General features: G+C 36.3%; 1 non-coding gene across 1 annotated transcript; it reads right to left on the reverse strand.

Moving 5' to 3' along the window:
• Window positions 1–392: 392 nt before the first annotated feature.
• Trnat-agu (transfer RNA threonine (anticodon AGU)) lies at window positions 393–467 on the reverse strand. Its single transcript has one exon. It is a non-coding gene; the product is annotated as a tRNA-Thr (tRNA).
• Window positions 468–8,048: the final 7,581 nt, after the last annotated feature.

Here is an 8,048-nt window from a genome sequence, read left to right on the forward strand (position 1 = left end):
AGAACACCATTTAAACAACTTAATGTGATGCAACATTTAAATACAATTATCTTCCTACATCATAACATGAGAAACAAAATGCAATGGAAAAAAAATTGCTTTTGACAGTTTTGAAAGAAATTATTGTATAATGTTATATAAGTTATGAAAGAGTAGTAATAGGCATATTTAAATTTTTAAATAACAAATTATTTCAGCTACTTACAGTTCAACATTACATTCGTTACATTACAATTATTGTATTGTTTTTAAAACCTTTCATCACCCAGGGAAGAATGTGCGCTTTTTAATTGTTAATTAATAAAGGATTAATTAGATGTTTTACCCTACTCTGACGTAATTTGTACTTTATACTAAGTACATTTGAGAATACTTGCGAAAAAATTCGCAAGTAGTTCTCGGGTGGGACTCGAACCCACGACCTCCAGATCACTAGCCTGGCGTTCATACCTCTAGACCACCGAGCTTGGTGGTAAGCTGTTTTTGAGTAACAGTTGCTGTAATGACATTTAAAAAAAACGTCAGTTCAGATTTGGTTTGTGTGCTTTTATAGAATGGGTACTGTAAGCACGTTTAAAAAGATATTACATTTGATCGATTGCAACTGTTGTAATTAACGAAAAAAAATAGCCCGGCATAACATTTAATGAAGTGGGCAGTATTGAATAACTATGCAGTGTGTCGTCACATGTTGACGTAAGAAGTTATTTATTAGTTCTAGTTTATATACACTACGATAGAGCCTACTTTAAATGCTGTTTTAATTTCAGGTAGTCGTGTTGTACTTGTGTTGAAAAGTTGTAATGAATAAAACGGAATAATAACTTGTGGTTACCGCTTATAACCAAACTGTTGTATTTGTGTTTGCTTCAGAAATTATCTTTTAAAATTGCATGTTGTAACAAGTCAAAACAAAACTAAAATGAATTCGCCATAAAAGGACATGTACAAGTTTGCGGAACTAGTTTGGCAAATGGTAAAGTAGTCAAGGGTCATCTACCCATAACGAATTACTTATTCGCCGTAGATGCAAAAACTATTTTGAAAAAATTAAGTTGGTAAAGTGTAAAACGTTCGTAAAAGCTAGTTACTTATTCGCCGTAGAGGGCGTAGACGCAAAAAAGTTCGCGGAACTGGGGTGGCAAATGGTAGAGTAGGTCAAGGGTGATCGATTCATACCAAAATATTTTGAAAAAATTAAGTAGGTCAAGTGTTATAACGTTCGTAAAGCCAGTTACTTATTCGCCGTAGAGGGCGTAGATGCAAAAAAGTTCGCGGAACTGGGGTGGCAAATGGTAAAGTAGGTCAAGGGTGATCGATTCATACCAAAATATTTTGAAAAAATTAAGTAGGTCAAGTGTTATAACGTTCGAAAAGCCAGTTACTTATTCGCCGTAGAGGGCGTAGATGCAAAAAAGTTCGCGGAACTGGGGTGGCAAATGTTAAAGTAGGTCAAGGGTGATCGATCCATAACAAAACATTTTGAAAAAATTAAGTAGGTCAAGTGTTATAACATTCGTAAAGCCAGTTACTTATTCGCCGTAGAGGGCGTAGATGCAAAAAAGTTCGCGGAACTGGGGTGGCAAATGGTAAAGTAGGTCAAGGGTGATCGATTCATACCAAAATATTTTGAAAAAAATAAGTAGGTCAAGTGTTATAACGTTCGTAAAAGCCAGTTACTTATTCGCCGTACAGGGCGTAGATGCAAAAAAGTTCGCGGAACTGGGGTGGCAAATGGTAAAGTAGGTCAAGGGTGATCGATCCATACCAAAACATTTTGAAAAAATTAAGTAGGTCAAGTGTTATAACGTTCGTAAAGCCAGTTACTTATTCGCCGTGGAGGGCGTAGACGCAAAAAAGTTTGCGGAACTGGAGTGGCAAATGGTAGAGTAGGTCAAGGGTGATCGATTCATACCAAAACATTTTGAAAAAATTAAGCAGGTCAAGTGTTATAACGTTCGTAAAAGCTAGTTACTTATTCGCCGTAGAGGGTGTAAATGAATAAAATGTTAATGAACTTTGACCGGAAGAAGTAGAGGAGGTCAAGGCTAACATGTTGATGCAATAACAACTCAATTAGACAGTTATTACGTATCAAAATCTGTTTTTAAAAATATTTGTGACTGTCTCTTTAATTGAATTTGAATAAGGAACTAGGAACTAGGAACTAGTAACCAACTTCACAGACATTGGAAAAGGTCAACTCTTTCAAATCGAGTTATCACAGTATATATTTAAACCAATGATATTATATAGCCGAAGGCTGGATGGCAAACTACAATGTTATCGCAGTTCAAAAAGTTATTCTCCTAGAGAGGGAACCAACAAGATGGTGGCTGCAATCTGCTGCAATCGACCAATCAGATATGCCATACGCAATACGCACTGCTATACGCCTGTGTTGCGCCTATCCGGTACATTGTACAAGTAAAGCTGAATTTTAAAAGAAAACTATTGCCATAGAACCAACTCGTAGGTGATTAAGATTATCCTCGGAAACGGGAATTCCCACTATTCCCCAACAACGAACCACTATGCACCAAAAGTGTCCATGTGCCCCGACGGCGAGCGGCCCGTAATCAGTTCCCAATTTGTGTGTGTATACTAAGGTGATACGCTACTCGCATCAACACTGGTAAAAAGACTATTAAAATGTAATCAGTTTTGTAGTCACATCCGTCTAGATCAGTGTAGCCTATTATTGATAAGTTTCAGCATCGGAGACATTTTTTTCGCGACCCAAACAATGGGTCGCGACCCATAGGTTGCGGAACGGCGTATTAGATTATTATTTTTTATATTAAATAATGTTTTTGAACACATTTACGGCCGGCCGCCATCATTGTTGGTTCCCCCTCTCCTGTTGAGGTATATTCAGAGCGTCATTCTGACGACTGGAGCATTCTCTACTTCTCTACGGAGCGCCATTTATGCCTTTATTAACTTCAATAATAGAAATAGTACTACGGTAACTGCTCAAGTGGACCCGATTTAGCACCAGTGTAGCACAGTGATATAAAATAGAAATAAAAGTCACTACTTTTAATATCACAAACTGACAAACAGAAACATCTTGGCATTCACATTGATTCAAATTTATCTTTTTCTTTTCATGTAAATAAACTCCGTTCCAAACTGGGCTTGTCCATCTACATCTTATCCCGTGCTCGATCATTTCATTAATAAACACACATCCATACTCCTCTATAACACTATAATCCTCCCACACATTGACCATTGATGTAGTGTTTGGGGAATCAGATCGAATATTGACCGAATACAGACCATTCAAAATAGAGCACTTCGCATTATCTTTAAAGCTCATCCTCTCACACCACGAACTAACATTTACAACACCTTTTAAGGTGTTGTAAATGTTAATTTAAAAATCTTCATACAGTTCAAGATCGCATGCATCTACAACTGGGCTGCCTTGCCTACAGGTCTGCAAATGGTCTTGCTCCGGAATACCTTGCCCTGCGTCTTGCCAGAATTCCAAATCATCGATGTACCCGAAGTGTCAGTGAGAGGAAATTTGTCGCCCCTTTCCCTAAAACGGAAACTTTTAAGAACAGCTTCATCTATAGAGCACCAACATACCTGAATTTGCTACCCACCAAACTAAGAAATGCGGTAACAATAAATAATTTTTAAGTCTGCTCTAAAAAAATATTTAATCCCAAAAGAAAAAACTCAACGTTTTGTATAGTATTGTAGGCTATATTTTTGTATTTAAGTACATATATATTATATATTTTTATATTTTTTTAACATAGTTCATCCGTTTTTTCATATATGTTTTTGCCTGTCTGCATATGCTGTTTAGGGTCACCCTCACAAAATAAGGTTTAATAAAAAAATAAAATAGAAATAAAGTCACTAAATTTTAATATCTTTTCGTATGTTAATACAATGTGCTCAAGTGGACCCAATTTGGCCCCAGTGGAGCACAGTGATATAAAATAGAAATAAAGTCACTAAATTTTAATATCTCTTCGTATAAAACACTGTGCTCAAGTGGACACAATTTGGTACCAGGGGAACAGTGATATAAAATAGAAATAAAGTCACTCAAGTTTCAATATTTTCGTATGTTAATACACTGTGCTCAAGTGGACCCAATTTGGCACCAGTGGATTTTTTTTTAAATGGAAAATAATGAATATTGTTTTTCTTTTATTTTGAAAGAGAGATATTTTGAGGATTGTAAATGTCAAGTGGAAACAAAGTTGCATGGCATTATTTTCCATTTTCCAGACTGCCATAAAACCTCGAAAAGAAGCCCATGTGCTCCTTCATTTTTAGTACTCTTGGGTGGGCTTCTTTTCCACATGGAGTTCTTTTCGAGATTACTTTTGCAAACTAAACGAGGGGAACTGCTAGCTTCCCGCCCGGAACATATTTTATTTACATGATTTGAAACATCTTCTAATGTAAATAATTAACAGCATCAAAATTTAACAGTGTGGCGTGTTGACCGCGAATGACTATACCATCTTTACCATTATACACCTGCACAGACTCATTTGCATAACAACGCACGCACATACCAAACTGTTTAAAATACCCGAAAATGACGTCTATTATGTTTTCAAACAACATGCATAAGAATCTTCAGTACCCCACCATGCTTGGGGCTGAGCAAAGACAATTTTGAAAAAAAGAGCTGTATACAGTAGGTTCCCGCCCGAAAAAATGGCGTTACATGATTTGAATGAAACAAAATATAAGACTCACCAGGACAATATATGAGCTTGTCCCCGGAAAGTGCACCTATTCATTGAAATATAAAATTAAATATTAAGTCTCCAGTACTAGCCCATCCATAGTTGAGGCAGAGCAATGAAAATAGAGCCCAGAAATGCACTTACTTATACTTATTACTATACATAGTCACCTATGATAATTATGATAATGTTAACATTTCAATATCCAGATGCGACTTCAACATTTTAGGTGGGGTTTTCTACTTTAAAAACTCGACTTCGTATATGCCTATGGCCTAGCCCGGCGGCGGAATTAGGTCTAAGCTTCGAAATTGGTCTGGAAATCGGCATCTTTGCAAATGTTCTATATTTGATCTTATTTCACTCTCCATTAACCTCATACAAAAACCATCGGAGACTATCTGGGACGGCGCGGCCATACACACCAACTACTATGAAGAATCGGACATTTCGCTACCAATGTTGCAACATTGATTAACAAAATCAAAATTAAACGGTGGGGCGCGTTGACCGCGAATGACTAACAATACCATCTTTCCTTCTACACCTTCACAAACTCATTTGTATAACAACGAACGGCATACCAAACTATGATGAGAGATACATTCTCTTCTCAGCACGTAACGCGTAACGAAGATAATTAATTCCTTTTTTACATTAAAATTGAGGCCGCTAAACATAAAATTTACGAGATCAAATACATGTAGCGAAAGCCAAAAAAAAAAGTAAAAATTCAAAAACTCATTTGCATAACAACGCAGGGCTTACCAAACAGCTACAAGGTCCCCAGAAATGACACCTATAGTATTTTGAAACATGATATATAAATCTTCAGTACCCCACCATAATTGGGGCTGAACAAAGACAATTTTGAAAAAAATATTTATTGAAATATGAAATTAAAATATTAAGTCTCCAGTTAAGCTCACCATGGTTGGGGCAGAGCTAAGAATGAAAGCTTAGTACTCGGAAATTATGAAACGAAATATAAAAGTCTTCAGGACCAGCCTTTCAATGGTGATTGTTTCCCAAGTGTGAGACGTGCAATGCACGCGGCCGTGACGATAATTCAACAAAACAAAATTATGAAATACAAACAGAGCTAGCACACAAAAGCCTACTTACTAATTTTAATATTTCTATAATTAGAAAACAATTAGAATTATCATATCACCTTTTATAATTATAATGTTAAATTTCAACTATCCAGATGCGAATTTTAGGTTGGGTTTTATTAACATTTTAGTAGGCCTACAATACAATATCTTGCATGAAACGGATATTTAAAAGTACACTATAATGTGTAACGGTAGAATTACAATTCTAATGTAAAAGATTAACAAAATAAAAATTGAACAGTGTTGTGTGTTGATCGCGAATGACTAACAATACCATCTTTCCCACAGCACATGTGCACACTCATTTGCATAACAAACGCACGGCATACCAAACTACGATGAGATAAAATTAATTCTCTTCTAAACACGTAAGGAAGAGAATTAATTCCCTTTTTTTTAAACATTAAAATAAATTGAGGGCGCTAAACATAAAATTTAAACCACCAAAGCAGTTTGCGAGAGCCAAAAAAAAAAAAAGATGGTAAATGTGCTCTCCCTGCCTCAGCACTAAGGCCCTGCCACAGCCTTTTGGGGTCGTTTCCACCACATCACCAGATGCATTGATGTTGTCGCCTCATGATGTGTGGTGGAAAGGGGGACGTATGATCTGTGAACCCCAAACACAGTGGCTCGCATAGCCTTAACTCTATTCCACCGACCAGCGTGGGAATCGAACCCACGACATACGTGTTGTTAACACGACGCTCAGACGACTGAGCTAACTGATCATTTTGTTTTAGCAAGGTTAATAGGATATTTATGACGTAATGATCAATTACGTAATACACGTATAAATAGACTATTATCAGCTTTTCAGTCATGTACTTGGTGGCGTAACGGGTAATGCTCAGTTTTGAGTGCTATCGGCTTGGGTTCGAACCTCGACGGATATTTTTTTTTTTTTAATATTGGTTTTTTTTTAAATAGAGATATGTGACACTGTATTGTCGAACATGTATGGTACCATACCGGTAGGTATTCAAATATGTTTAATACGAAAAGATATTAAAATTCAGTGACTTATTTCTATTTTATATCACTATGCTTCCCTGGCCGGCTCCAAATTGGGTCCACATGAGCACAATGTAATAACATACGAAACGATATTAAAATTAGTGACTTATTTCTATTTTATATCACTGTGCTCCACTGGCTCCAAATTGGGTCCACATGAGCACAATGTAATAACATACGAAAAGATATTAAAATTAGTGACTTATTTCTATTTTATATCACTGTGCTCCACTGGTGCTAAATTTGGTCCACTGAACCAGTTACCGTAGTACTATTTATATTTCGGAAGTAAATAAAGGCATAAATGGCGCTCCGTAGAAGTAGAGAATGCTCGATCGTCGAAATGACGCTCTGAATATACCTCTCCTGTTGGAATCACTTTTCAGTCTGGAGTACGCCCTCTAGCCTTCGGCTTATTACATAATAGTCTATATTATAGGCTGGGCGGCCTACCTAGGCCTAGGTAAAATATTTAAAAAAAATGATGAATTTATCTAACTGTAGGAAGGTTTTGTGATTATACATATTTATAAAGTTTAAAAAAAACCCCCAAAACAAAATGATGGGATAGGCCTACAGATGATGATAGATACCCCAGGTCAGATGGTGTCAGATGAAATCGGTCGCGCTAGAAATCGGTCGCGTTTGAAATCGGTCGAAACCCAGATGGTGTCAGATGAAATCGGTCGCGCTAGAAATCGGTCGCGTTTGAAATCGGTCGCGATAAAATCAACTTCCGGTATTTTGTATGGCGCGCCGCTAGAGCTATACTTTTGATTATATCGGTCGCGTTTGAAATCGGTCGCGTTTGAAATCGGTCGCGCTATTTTGTATGGATCGAGCGGGATGCATGCTAGAGCGGGATATACATTTTTCGTTTATATAGATGATTGCTATTTTTTAGGAACTAGATTATTTTTGTGGATATTTTTTATTTGGTTAATAAATATTGTCAATCATTAAATTAATTTTGTTGTTGTATTTCACAGGTCTCGGAGAAGGACTGTGTCTGTTCAAAATGGCCATTTCTAAACACGTTTAAATATTATATTAGGCATATAATAATTTACCTCTATTTATATGTACTGTAAATAATATATTATATAGAGAATATACGTCTGTCGTGTCTTTTATTATGCAAACAATTACTTGGTTTTAGGATATTAATAAAATATATAGATAATATGCC

This window comes from Antedon bifida, chromosome 8 (assembly GCF_963402885.1).
Source record: "Antedon bifida chromosome 8, ecAntBifi1.1, whole genome shotgun sequence".
NCBI classification, from domain to species: domain Eukaryota; kingdom Metazoa; phylum Echinodermata; class Crinoidea; order Comatulida; family Antedonidae; genus Antedon; species Antedon bifida.